Source organism: Procambarus clarkii, chromosome 28 (genome assembly GCF_040958095.1).
Source record: "Procambarus clarkii isolate CNS0578487 chromosome 28, FALCON_Pclarkii_2.0, whole genome shotgun sequence".
NCBI classification, from domain to species: Eukaryota; Metazoa; Arthropoda; class Malacostraca; order Decapoda; family Cambaridae; genus Procambarus; species Procambarus clarkii.
In genome coordinates, this window is record NC_091177.1 from 1,793,677 (window position 1) to 1,807,597 (window position 13,921).

Consider the following 13,921-nt stretch of genomic DNA (forward strand, 5'->3'; position numbering starts at 1 on the left):
ACCAGACTATTCAAAAGTATTGGAATAGTAGAGAATATTTACGCTCAATACCCGTCAGCGCTAGGTGGAAAGTGACGATCTCTGACGATCTCCATCAGAAATCGGAGATCAGAGACCAAGCTGTGTATGTGACAGATTCTTAGTGTGTACTGAGGTGTGCTCGTAGACCGAGCACACCTCAGCACACCTTGATGGCAGCCTCTGAATCTTCCACGTGTTAAGTCCAACTCTGCCAATTCACTCATTTTATTTCGTTGTTACTCGAAACAGCTGTTATTTATATCCCGGTCACACTCGGGTACTTTTTAACTTGGGTTTCATTCTCCCACATCATAAATAGCAAGATAGCCTCCTCTTATTTTTTATATTTTCCATTGACGTGAGGTTTAATTTTGTTCAGCATTCCATCTTAATTCCATGTCTAGCGAAACATATATTCTATACTGGTAATTTTCACATTGACCAATTTTGAGTATGTAATAAAGTCATCCCGTTACGATTTTCATATATACTGTTCACAAACTTTCTTAGTCTTAAGAGGAAGTATATCTTTCCTTACGATGCGACGTAATGTGGGAGTCATGACTGACCGAATCTTATCGTATTTGCGTGTATGTAGTGTATTGCGTTATAAGGTCACGAGAAGCGTTCAAGTATACGATATATCAAGGTCACGTGCTTCCCTCCACCACTAGTCATGTGGGGGGGGGGGCTCTTACCCCCTACATCGACCACCACAATAAACACGACAGTAATCTTTCTTGTCGCCAGCCCTCGTCTTTATTGAAATCACTAAAGGATTTAGGCAAACTCGTGGTTTATATGTACTGCAAGGGCCTCCAATCGCTTTTGTACGCACTTCTGAATATTCTTTTGCTTTATACGCATTTTTAAGTACTCTCGCTATATACCTTGCAAAGTAAGATGATAATGAGGAGAAAACACTAGACCAATATGACTACACAAAAGCTCTCTTATCGAGGTATGTATGGATACCAAGTATTCATATCGCCGTATATACGAACCCCCCAAAAAAAAAATCATCTGTATGACGGCGCTGGCAACATTTTCACCGAGTTGACAATTATTAAATTTCAGAAGGGAGACAAAACTGAATTTTTTTTTTTCCGACAGGAAAATTCCTGGAAGGATGTTATCAGCTCTAACTCGTCTAACAAAAGTGCAGTAATTATTTTGGGCAGAAAATTTACAGTAGTTGATGATATAATTCCAGCCAATAATTAAGCGAATATTACAGCTGTATTTTGAAGATACTCATTACAGAGGGGGGGAAAATTAGCATGCAGTGGCGTCTTGAGTGGTGATTGGCTGAGAGGCAAATGGCGAGTGGTGATTGGCTGAGGAGCAAGTGGAGACTAAATGTGTCTTGGGGGGGTTAATCAGGTGACGGTTATCTTTGGGTAATAAGGACTGTTGATAGTATAGAAATTGGATAATAAAGATAGCCGAATACTAATTACTAAACCTAGCTCTTTAATTATCAACAGGGAGGATGCTGGTGTGCGATAATCATAAACTAATCAGATTATTAATGAGAATGCGGGTATATTATGAATATAATTCGGTACTCTCTAAATTATACCCACTAAACACACACCGAAACTACAACGTTGATACAACGTTCGAACAAGTTTTAACACTTCCTAACCAGTTGTAACAACCAATATAGCAAGTTGTAACAACGTTCTAATACGTCATAAACACGTTAAGCCAAGATGTAACAACTTTATTACAAGTTGTAACAAGCGGAAAATAGACACAGTTTCGGTTTGTGTTTCCAGGGTAGGAATTTTCTATAGCTGTATAACTTCATGTAAACAGCTGTATGCTTGATGGTCAGCTGTTTGATGGTCCTCCATTGATCCAGAGGGAAGATGTACGACCTGGCGGACAACTATAGAAGCCGGAGTCAGGCTACAATCACCTCACCCTATCCTTCGGCGCTCTCTACTATTAAGGGCCCTAGGTGCATCGCAGAATGAGGTGTACCCACACTTATAAATGTTTAGATTTCTCCTTGTAAATCTAGGAAAAACCTCCTTTCTCCTTATCTAGATTTCTCCTTTTACGGGCTCACCATAGCCTGTGCTACTTGGAACTTTTTGGTCTCAGTAGCTGAATCTAAACCAACAACTCCTCCTTGTAGACCGAGTGTACCTGTATCAGTGCAACAGACTGTACTCCTACAGATTTAACATTATTGACGAGACGTCAAACAATAAGAATGGAAAGATTAAGTGATCTAGTGTTTCTTCACCCTCCAGGTAGTTTTTAGAAATTTGTGTAGAATTGAAAATTAGTAATAGTCACCCCTTCTTCTTCTTCTTCTTCTTTATAGTAGGTGCAGTTTTTTTGAAGGGTTTGTCCTCCCGATGACTGCACCAGTACAGATGTTGGTAGAGGCGTTTAGTCACCCCTGAAGGATTCGAATACGGGTAGCCAGGGCTCCATGGGCCAGATTCACGAAGCAGTTACGCAAGTACTTACGAATATGCACATCTTAATCTTTGTCGACTTTGTTTACAATTATTAAACAGTTAATGAGCTCCGAAGCACCAGCAGGCTGTTCATAACAATAACAGTTGATTGGGAAGTTTTCATGCTTGTAAACTGTTTAATAAATGTAACCAAAGCCGTCAAAGGTTGAGGAAAGATGTACACGTTCGTAAGTACTTGCGTAACTGCTTCGTGAATCTGGCTCCATGCCCCTTGGCGCCTTCAGTACTGTAGCGCTAGGGCCACACTGACTGTACAAAAGAATTGTTAGTCGTCTGACCCTTAACCCAATTCCCGACAGCTCAAGGTGACCATTTTGGGCACAAATATTTCATCAAATCGCCTCATCATGCTGGGGCCATGCGGGTATCATTTGTGCGTCAAGCTTGAATGGGCCCAGCATGATGAATTTATTTGATGAAACATCTGTGCCTAAAATGGTCACCAAGAGCTGTCAGGAATTGAGTTAAGGGTCAGACGACTTCCAATTCTTTTGTACATTCAGTGTGGCCTAGTGGTGAAAGTACTGGACACGCCAAGAGGCATGGGGCCCCTGGCTGTCTGGGCTCGAATCCTTCAGGGATAAAAAGAGTTTTCTGATGTTTTCTAACTTTTTTTAATAACAATTTTGTTTAATATATATTATATATATAATATATATTAAAATATAAAATATATAATATTATGAATATTATATATATATATATATATATATATATATATATATATATATATATATATATATATATATATATATATATGAAAATTTATTGTGCAAGATAACATGATTATAAGTGCGGCCTTAACACATACACTACACAACCAATACACGTAAAATGAAAAAAACACGACAATGGGAAACACTGATAAATAACCATATTATATATATATATATATATATATATATATATATATATATATATATATATATATATATATATATATATATATATATATATATATATATATATATATATATATATTCTTTTGAGGGATATATATCTCAATTTTATAGGGACAGCTATCAGTCTCTATAAGATCGCTCTCCCTATTGCTCAGCTATCTTATAGGGTGTCAGCTTTCTATCCATAATGGTCGAAGTGGCTATGTATCGTTTATACACCCAGCCCTCCCCCCCCCCTCCATCTTATCCCTTCCAAGGGCTCCGTCTAATTACCAAATAATGAAGAACTACGATATATTTACTCGCTATAATTTTGGTGCTGAATGTAGAACATGAAAAAATATATATATTTTTACTCTGAAATAATGATCTTTTTTAACGAAATTGGGTCCATCTAATTACCCAAAGCCACAACATTGTCGCTTGGATTGTCGACTTCCTGTAACGTCACCTGCTACTTAGTTTCGTCTAATTTCAGAGTAAAAAGAAGTTTTTCATGTTCTGCATTTAGCACCAACATTTTAGTGAGTAAATATATCATAATTTCTTCATTACTAAGTTAGTGCTAGGAAGCTTTGGGTAGCTTTGAGCAGCTTTGGCAACTAGTCGGACCGCTTCCAAGTGCTATGCAGTCCTACTAGCCTTAGAGCTTTCACCGCACATCACAGTTCTTAGTCTATCACATATTCTTCCTGAGTGCTATGTAGTCATACTGTACTAAAACTTTCACCACATAATTACCATTACCTTTAAAATACTGTAAATGGACATACTGCTGGATTGTAACCTAATACTTTATCATTATTAGTCTACGATTGTAAACCTGTACAAGTAAATATTTCCACTTGAGTTGCATAAAAGAACAAGATCTGTATTGCGAAAACAATAGATTTTCCTAAATGTTTACGAGAAATAATATTGCTCAAACTAGTTTCATCAGTAAGAGTAAATTTGTCGAAATCTCACTGATAAATCGCTGTATTAGTCATCATTTGTATTAGCAAAATGTTACATATTGGATAATACATTGAAATTCAATTATTAATTAAATTATTAATTATTAGTTAAATTATTAATTAATTTATTAATTAAAGGAGATGAATGAACTAAACAATACACAAATAATAATTTTGTGGACACGTGAAAAATTTCCAAACAACCTAACCCAGCCTAAATAAGACTATTTCTAAACACTGCAATAATGTAGATAGACACTGACCTAAATAACTTAGTAATCCATGTTTTTATAGCTTTTTATACCTTGAGAAGTAGCTAGAGGGGCGTGTTAGGTGTGAGACAGGCAGCGACCAGCGTCCAAGAGAGACGGTCACGTCAGGTTTGGGTGAAAGGAATGAGAATAAAGAGCGTGGGATAAGGATAACATTATTATTATTGTCCACTCACAAGATGATTGGCGCTGCCTAATAAACTCGCCCCTCGGGGCAAAATTAAAAAAAAAAATAATTATTATTATCATCATCATCTTTATTAACAAAATTTAATTACAATTTTGCCTAAATCTGAGGATTTCAATTAAGTCTTATTAATGTGAGGATAATGCTGGTATTCATTGTCACGCAGGACAGAGGGTCATACACAAGGCAATAGGTCTAAACTGTAGGCTGAAGCACATATATATATCATGGTTACAATCAATGTTTTAATGTATGGATATGTAAAATCAACTTTCTATTGTGCACTGCCACACAAGGGCTGGGATGGGTTCATAAGTGATGCAGCTTAAAATTAATATAAATAAAATTGTTCTTCATTCTTTAAATATAAGGATAACAGGTTCAGTTTGCGGATGTATGGTGGTGTTGGAAGGAGGATTGGCCGAGATAGAGCGAATCTCCGTCGAATCTTCCCCCGAATAGAGAGGAATCTTTCTTCTCTGTCTCGTCCCTGTCCTCTGAGGAATGTGTGGTGAGGGGGGGGGGTGGAGGGGTTCTAGGGACGAAGGATGGTCAGCCAGCCCCTTGACACTTTACACGTCGGCCTAGACTTCCCCGTCAAGAGTCCTGGCTGTACTTACCACTTAGAGCAGTGTTCGTATCCCGCCGGGGTGGCTGGTCTGGTGGAAAAGTCGGCCATGGGTGCCAACCCCCGAGCGCGTCTGTTGACACCTCGGGATGTCCGGCTTCCTCGCTCGTAGCCGGATATCCAATGTATCATTGGATATATTGAAGGGTGACTTCTAGGACGTTAGAAAGTTAAGTGTTTTGGAATATTTGCAGGTGGTTAAGGCTCAGTGGATTCCCCACCATAGTGATGTTCTAGCAGCTGGCACAGCCCGTTCTTGTAGGGCATAGTGGGGAGGGGCGAGGCTGGGAGGGGCGAGGCTGGGAGGGGCGAGGCGACGCTGAAGAGGGTACAGCTGGGAGGGGATATATAGTATATGGGGTGGCCGGCTATTTCTCCCATAAGCCTGGCCACCTTGCCAAGTCCGGCACCAGTGCCCAAGCAAAACGTATCCCCCCCTCTCCCCCACCCTCCCTTACCCCCCCATACAGCCCTACCTCCCTTACCTGAACCCCCTACATGCCTGCCTTCCCTCTCAACACTCTCACCCGCACATTAACCACCTATAGCTTCACATACGAGACCAACTACGGTCTCGGGAGAACACGCGAGAATCAAGGCCACTCACCTCTGTCCCTCGAACTCCCCCCAACACTAACGTCCAGCGACACGAAGAGTTCCAACGCAATACAATAAGTACTTTCACATTTTCCTTGAAAAGTACTCATGCTCTGGATATATTCGATCACCTGTCAATAGCAAGCACACGGACCGAACATTTACGCTCGACAGCGTTGTATTTCATTCCATTTGAGAGATTTTGTTCTGTAATTCCAGCCTCGTGTGGAGAGTTCCGCACACAACTGACTGGTCTCGCCTTCCTGTTCCCAGGAATGAGCGAGAGTAGACACCTAGGAGGTAGACACCCCAGGAGGTAGGCACCCAGGAGGTAGGCACCCAGGAGGTAGGCACCCAGGAGGTAGGCACCCAGGAGGTAGGCACCCAGGCTGCTTTCCATCCTGGGGAATTTTAAGTTTAAATTATGGTGCATTCATTGGCTTATCCTCTGGAGGGTAACTCAGCAGTACACTCTGGAGGGGTAACTCAGCAGTACACTCTGGAGGGGTAACTCAGCAGTACACTCTGGAGGGGTAGCTCAGCAGTGTACTCTGAAGGGGTAACTCAACAGTGTACTCTGAAGGGGTAACTCAACAGTGTACTCTGGAGGGGTAACTCAGCAGTGTACTCTGGAGGGGTAACTCCTCCTTAACAGGACCTTGCTGCTTGTACAGTGTTAGCGTCAAGGACCTGTTAAGGAACACATAGTCTCTATACATAACCAAAAGGATCCTTCTGAAGATATATTATTAAATACGAAAGTACTTCAGGAAATTCCTGTTTCAATCCTTCCTTCGTGGTCTGACACTGTCATATTTTTCATCACGTTAATTTTCGTGATTTAAACACACACACACACACACACACACACACACACACACACACACACACACACACACACACACACACACACACACACACACACACACACACACAAATTCATATTAATATATTCTTACGTCTCTGTCCTCGTCTCTCTCTCTCTCTCTCTATTCCTGATCCTTTTTCCATCTCTTGATTTCCTCTTTCCGTCACTTTGCATTCCGAACCTTTTTTCTATTTCTTCCCCCTCCCCTTCCCCCACGCGCTACCCTACCCTGCTTACCTTCCTTCCCCTCTTCCTCCTCCTCCTCCCTTGCTTCTTACTGGCCGCTCGGACTAATTCTAAAAATAGTCGTGTGATAGCGACTCGCCCAAGATTTATACACCATTTCCACCCCCTTCCCTCACAACCACGGGGCTCTTCGTCGCCACCTACGCACTCTTCGTCGCCACCTACGCACTCTTCGTCGCCACCTACGCACTCTTCGTCGCCACCTACGCACTCTTCGTCGCCACCTACGCACTCTTCGTCGCCACCTACGCATTCTTCGTCGCCACCTACGCACTCTTCGTCGCCACCTACGCACTCTTCGTCGCCACCTACGCACTCTTCGTCGCCACCTACGCACTCTTCGTCGCCACCTACGCACTCTTCGTCGCCACCTACGCACTCTCCGTCGCCACCTACGCACTCTTCGTCGTCACCTACGCACTCTTCGTCGCCACCTACGCACTCTTCGTCGCCACCTACGCACTCTTCGTCGCCACCTACGCACTCTCCGTCGCCACCTACGCACTCTTCGTCGTCACCTACGCACTCTTCGTCCTCACCTTCACGCATTTCTGCGTCGAGGGCAATGCGGCGGAGGTCAGACTCCATACACCGTCTCAAAGGTACAGATGTTCCCGGGCCCGGTAGTCTCTGGAACCTGTGTGCACCAGTCGACTGTTGGTTGGAAGTTGGGTAAACAGAGCCGAAGCTCAACCCCCACACAGCAAGCACAACTAGATAAGTACACACACTGTAAGCTGCCACATATACACATTTCCTTCCGTATCTTGCTTATATACATGCATACATACGCATACATCGGCGTCTACAACTACGCATATGCCTGTTGTTTACATACGACAATTCGAGCCTCTAGGGCTGGTACAGACTCGCTCAGCGCATGACCTCATGGACCAGCGAGCGCAGCTCTCGTCTCAAATTCCAACTTCTTGTTATCTTTGCTCTCGTTGCGTGGAGGTCAAGGAAGGGGTCTTGGGAGAACCACCCTCCCCCCCCCCCCTCCCCCCCCTCTAACTGCCCAGCTGTTCCGTAGTCACGTGGGACATTGCCCTCACTTATTAGGGTAAGTTCACATTTGACTAAGTATATTGGTCTCCAATTTTTTGTATCCGTATTTTTTATGAATTATCTCTAACATTGTGTTATATTTCTGCCAGGAGTTAACGAAAACTTAGGGAACAAATGGCATCACTTGTAAGGTGTTCATGAAGAACATTTAATCATATTACAGCTTCTGTATTATCTGTTACGATGTCTTAATTTGTAAGATTTTGTTCCTTTGTTTTCTTTGTCTTAGCCAAGCTGTTATTTCTTCGGGACCTCCATGAATGTCTCAACTTGTTAAGTCCCTTAGATCATCCATATCATTTAGGAAATGAGTCAGAACACTTTCAGGATTCTCATAGCAATGAAAAATAGGTTGACTGACGAACCAGGACTTGGCGCAATTACTACATTATTATTATTATTATTATTATTATTATTATTATTATTATTATTATTATTATTATTATTAAGGCATCTGTAACCCAATTTTTTTTACTGTCTGAATAAAATGGAAGAGTAACGCCTATTGAATTTAGCTTCTTAAGCGCTGCAAGGGAGTCAAGGGCTTTATAATCACCTAAAATAACAAGTACACTCAAGATATGTCTTCAAAATCTAATTTCATCATCAGCAGGTGAAATTTAGAAGATATTTGTTAAGAGTAAACTAAGAAAAGCATTAAATCTCTTAGAATGATCTCTTAGAACATTACAGCTAAGAATGTCCCAGGATCATTTAAAGGATCCTGGAGAACAACAACCCATCATCCACTTAAAAGAACATTAAAACTCAAGAAAATACCCAAGAATGCTTCCCACAGCAAGGGCCAGGAGGGGCGGCCGTCAGTTCTCTCACGACCTGTTCCACCCCTTACAGGCACCCTCTTTCCCCTCCCTCTAGTCCCCTACATTCCCATTACCCTCTCCACCCACACTCATTTCCTGACCCTTGACCTGTTTCCCTTCTGTGGAAGTGTTTGTCTGACACAAGGATGGGGGAGAGGGAGGGGAGAGAGGGGGAGAGGGAGGGGGGAGAGGGAGGGGGGTGAGGGAGGGGAGAGGGAGGGGAGAGAAGGGGAAGAGGGAGGGGAGGGGGGAAAGGGAGGGGAGAGGGAGGGGGGAAAGGGAGGGGGGACGAGGGAGAGAGGGAGGGGGGACGAGGGAGAGAGAGGGAAAAGAGAGGGAGGGGGAAAAGAGAGGGAGGGGGAAAAGAGAGGGAGGGGAAAAAGAGAGGTAGGGGGAAAAGAGAGGGAGGGGGAAAAGAGAGGGAGGGGAAAGAGAGAGGGAGGGGGAAAGAGAGAGGGAGGGGGAAAGAGAGAGGGAGGGGGAAAGAGAGAGGGAGGGGGAAAGAGAGAGGGAGGGGGAAAGAGAGAGGGAGGGGGACAGAGAGAGGGAGGGGGACAGAGAGAGGGAGGGAAAAGAGCGAGGGAGGGAGGGGAGAGAGAGAGACATTATTATTAACATCTTTATTGACAAAATTAATTACAATTTTGCCTAATGTGAGGATTTCGATTAAGTCTTATTAAAGTGAGGATAATGCTGGTATTCACTGTCACGCAGGACAGAGGGTCATACAAGACAATAGGTCTAAACTGTAGGCTGAAGCACATATATATCATGGTTACAATCAATGTTTTAATGTATGGATATGTGAAAACAACTTTCTACTGTGTACTGCCACACAAGGGCAGGGATGGGTTCATAAGAGATGCAGCTTAGAAGTAATATAGATCAAAATTGTTCTTCATTCTTATAAAATGGACAAGCAAATTTTGGATCACGAACCGTGTAGCAATCTGTCCTCACGCTCAGTGCACGGCAATTTTCAAGCTGTCGACCACAACGTCAGAATTGCGATGTATGACTAACCATCCTACGAGATGGGGGGGGGAGGGGAATTACTATAACATAGCCTGGCTCTTAACACGGCGTGTAAACCCTTCATGGAGTCTATCCACCTCGGTAGGTTAGGCCAGTTCACGGCCGCATGTTTCAGCTTTGGCAAACTACTTCAAATTTGACACGTGTCTACTCGCGAGAAATGATAGTTTTCCTGGTTTGTTGCTGCCTCCGTCCCTCTCAGCGGCTCCCAGATTGACAGGTGAGAGGCTGGACCAAAGAGCTGAAGCTCAACCCCCCCCCCCCTCACCGCAAGCACAAGTAGGTGAGTACACACCAGGCTGCCACCAGGCTCGTCCCGGAACTGAGAGGTATGAGCTACGAGGAAAGGTTAAAGGAGCTGAACTTCACGTCCCTGGAAAACAGAAGAGTAAGGGGAGACATGATAACCACCAACAAAATTCTCATGGGAATTGACAGGATGGACAAAGACAAATTCTTCAGCACGGATGGAACACGAACAAGGGGACACAGGTGGAAACTTAGTACCCAGATGAGCCACAGAGACGTTAGAAAGAATTTTTTCTGTGTCAGAGTAGTTAATAAATGGAATGCATTAGGAAGTGATGTGGTGGAGGCTGACTCCATACACAGTTTCAAATGTAGATATGATAGAGCCCAGTAGGCTCAGGAATCTGTACTCTAGTTGATTGACAGTTGAGAGGCGGGACCAAAGAGACAAAGCTCAACCCCCGCAAGCACAATTAGGTGAGTACACCGTGACACTCACCAACACTGACCATACACCGTCTACACTGTGACACTACGCCTATTTACACCCATTTCCCAGAGTGAAGCACTTCAACACATTCATGAAAATCCTTCCAAAATATTGGTCTCAATAATGTGAGACTTTTGTAGAGTGGATACCTGGTCATCTCGGCTGTGATTAACGCACCAGATTGCGAGCAGTGGCGTCCAACAGCCTGGTTGACCACCACCAGGCAGGACGCCAATGTGACCGGGCCGCGAAGACCTGGATCCTCGGAACCCTCTCCAACGTAACCCATCCAAAAACATCTCTTCGTGGTCTGTATTTCATATAGCTTTCTTGTCCTTGTATTGGTTTCTTCGCTAAGCTTCACCCGTCTTGTGTGGCTCAGAGCCACGTGTCTGTGATGACCGAAGTCTCCTTGTCAACCATTAAGTGGCATAGTTACCTTGTAGATGTGTTCTGTTCTGTGTATACCTGGAGAGAGACGGAGAGGAGAGAGGACAGAGAGGAGGGAGAGGGGATGAGGAGGGAGGGAGGGGGGAGAGAAGAGGGTGAGGGGGGTTTGGAGAGGGAAGGAGAAAGGATACTATCAGGATGGAGGTAGGATGGTTATAACCTAAGGCAAGGATTGGAATACCACCAGGATGGCAGGGTGGGGATGAGGGAGGGAGAGGGGGGAAGGGAGAGGGAGAGGAGAGCGTGGGGTGGAGAGGGGGGTGGTGGAGAGGGGGGGGGGGGTGGAATGGGAAGGTAGGGTAGGGAAGGCGGGGAGAGGGAGGGGGAAAGAGGGGTAGAGGTGCGTGCAACCATTAATTAACAATATACTACGCCTAAATTGCTCTATATGTCATTGTCTGATAATTACTCTTCGAAGTGATAAAAAAAATAAATTACTTGAAATGTATTGCCGAGCCGAACGAGTGGTGGAAGAGGCATGCCAACAGTTTTGAGACTAATTCACCGTAAACACTGGTTCCAAAAAGACTAATATTATACATACTAGTAATGTCGCTAGTGATACTACTGCTAGTAGCAAGATTAGTCTCGCTATTTGTAACTAGTTCATCAACATTGTAACTTGCTCAGCTAAATGAATTGTGGGGTTCAGTCCCTGAGCCCATTATGTGCCTCTGTAACCCTTGCCACTACCGCCCACAAGATGGGTATGAGGTGCATAATAAATGAACTAAACTAAAAAAACTTTTTGTCTTCGTAAGTTAAATGTCCTATTGTTCTATTTCTAACAGTCAATTGCCACTTCAAGCACCTGATGTGGGGAGTGTAAACTATAGATCAGTTAGCAATAGGTAGAGAGCCTTTAGGTATTTTGTCCTGAGCTCGTCTTTGCAGATCTCCAGTCAGATATTAATTGCTATTTTGTGTTCACAGGTCATACCTTGGCTATAGGCCGTTCGTCTCTGCAATGATTTGCTTGAGCATATGTTCACGAGTGTGGAACTCCTCCTACAACTAATTCTTTGACTTTTAGAAGAATTAGCAGTAGGAGTTGTGTTGTAAAATGGTTGCAGTTGTGTAAAAATGGCTTTTTACACAACCATTTATGGTTGTGTAAAATATCCTAAGCTACTTTATCCCTTTGAGATGTATTGTCTCAATAAACGTACTTGAACTTGAACAAAGCCATGAGTGGGAGGGAGGAAGAGTGAGAATAGAGAGAAGGGGGGAATAAAGAAATAAGGAATGGGAAGAAGAGAGGAGGAGGAGGAGGGTGAGACAATCAGATTATTGCTGGAAGGTGACCAGGTAATCGAGAGATGGGGGGTAATTAGGGCAGTAAATCACATCAGTTAAACCGACCAATACCTCAGTAATCTGGTCGCTGGCGGTGACCACTGATAGCTTGGTGGTACTTCCCTACCAGTACTTCCTCTCTCTCTCTCTCTCTCTCTTTCTTTCTGTGTCTCTGTGTGGGACGTGACGTCTAGCTCTTTATGCCCCGCCTAGCAGTCTTGCTGTATCTGTTATGTTATAATTGAACTATTCTGAGTTTCAAATCTCTCGAAATCAGATTCAAATTTGTTGAATTTTTCCTGGAAAATGTGGATGCACTTTTTCCTCGTCCAGTGCATTCCACTTGTTGACCACCCCCGTACAGGGTGCGGGTTATTTCCTTGTATATCTTCAGCTCATTTGCCTTTTATGCTTCCACCTGTGTCTTCGTGCCCTACTTTCTTTCAATATGAAGAGGGTGTCCTTATCCAACTTGTTTACCCCCCTCCCCTCCACCCTCAGTATCTTGTATGTTGTCATCATATCCCCTCTATTTTTTCAGCTTCTAAGCTTGTGAGATTGAGTACCACTGGCCTATCTTCATATTGTATCCCTCTCTTAGCTCTGCAACCAATGTTATTGCAAACCTTCTGAATTTTTTTCGATTTTGGTTTTTTGCTTCACAAGGTGCAAATTCCATGCCAGTGCTGCATATTCTAGTGTTAGTATAACTAATGCTGTGTAGATTGCCTTGAAGGACTCCTCATTTAGATTTCTGAAAGATGTTCTTATATTTGACAACGTCTTATATGCTCCTGATGTTACCCTGTTTGTGTGTGCCTCAACTGTTAGTGCTGGAATTATATCTACACACAAATTATTTTATATTTCCAACTCCTATAGTTGTCTTTCCTTTGTGGTGTAGATCATTTCTGGTTTCTTCCCCCCCACCCCCACTTCCCCATTTTCATTACCTTATTCATGTTGGGATCAAATTCCAGCAACCGTTTGGAGTTTGTGAAAATTCTTTCTTGTAACTTACTGCAGTCATCTTCTTTCTTTTTCACATTCCTCATCGGCTTTACGTCACCTGTAAACAGAGACATGTACGAGCTCACTCCCTCGGGTAGGCCGTTCACATAAATTAGAAACGGCAGTGGTCCCAGGACCGAGCCTTGCGGGGCTCCACTTGTTACATTCCTCCAGCTTGAACACACACTAACATTTTGCTTTCGGTTTCCCAGGCACTCACTCCCTTAGCCAGTTCAGTGTTTTCCTAGCCTGCTTCTCCATCTTATACACCATCCTTTCCTCGAGGAACAGTGTCAAATGCCTTTTGAAAATCTACGAAAACA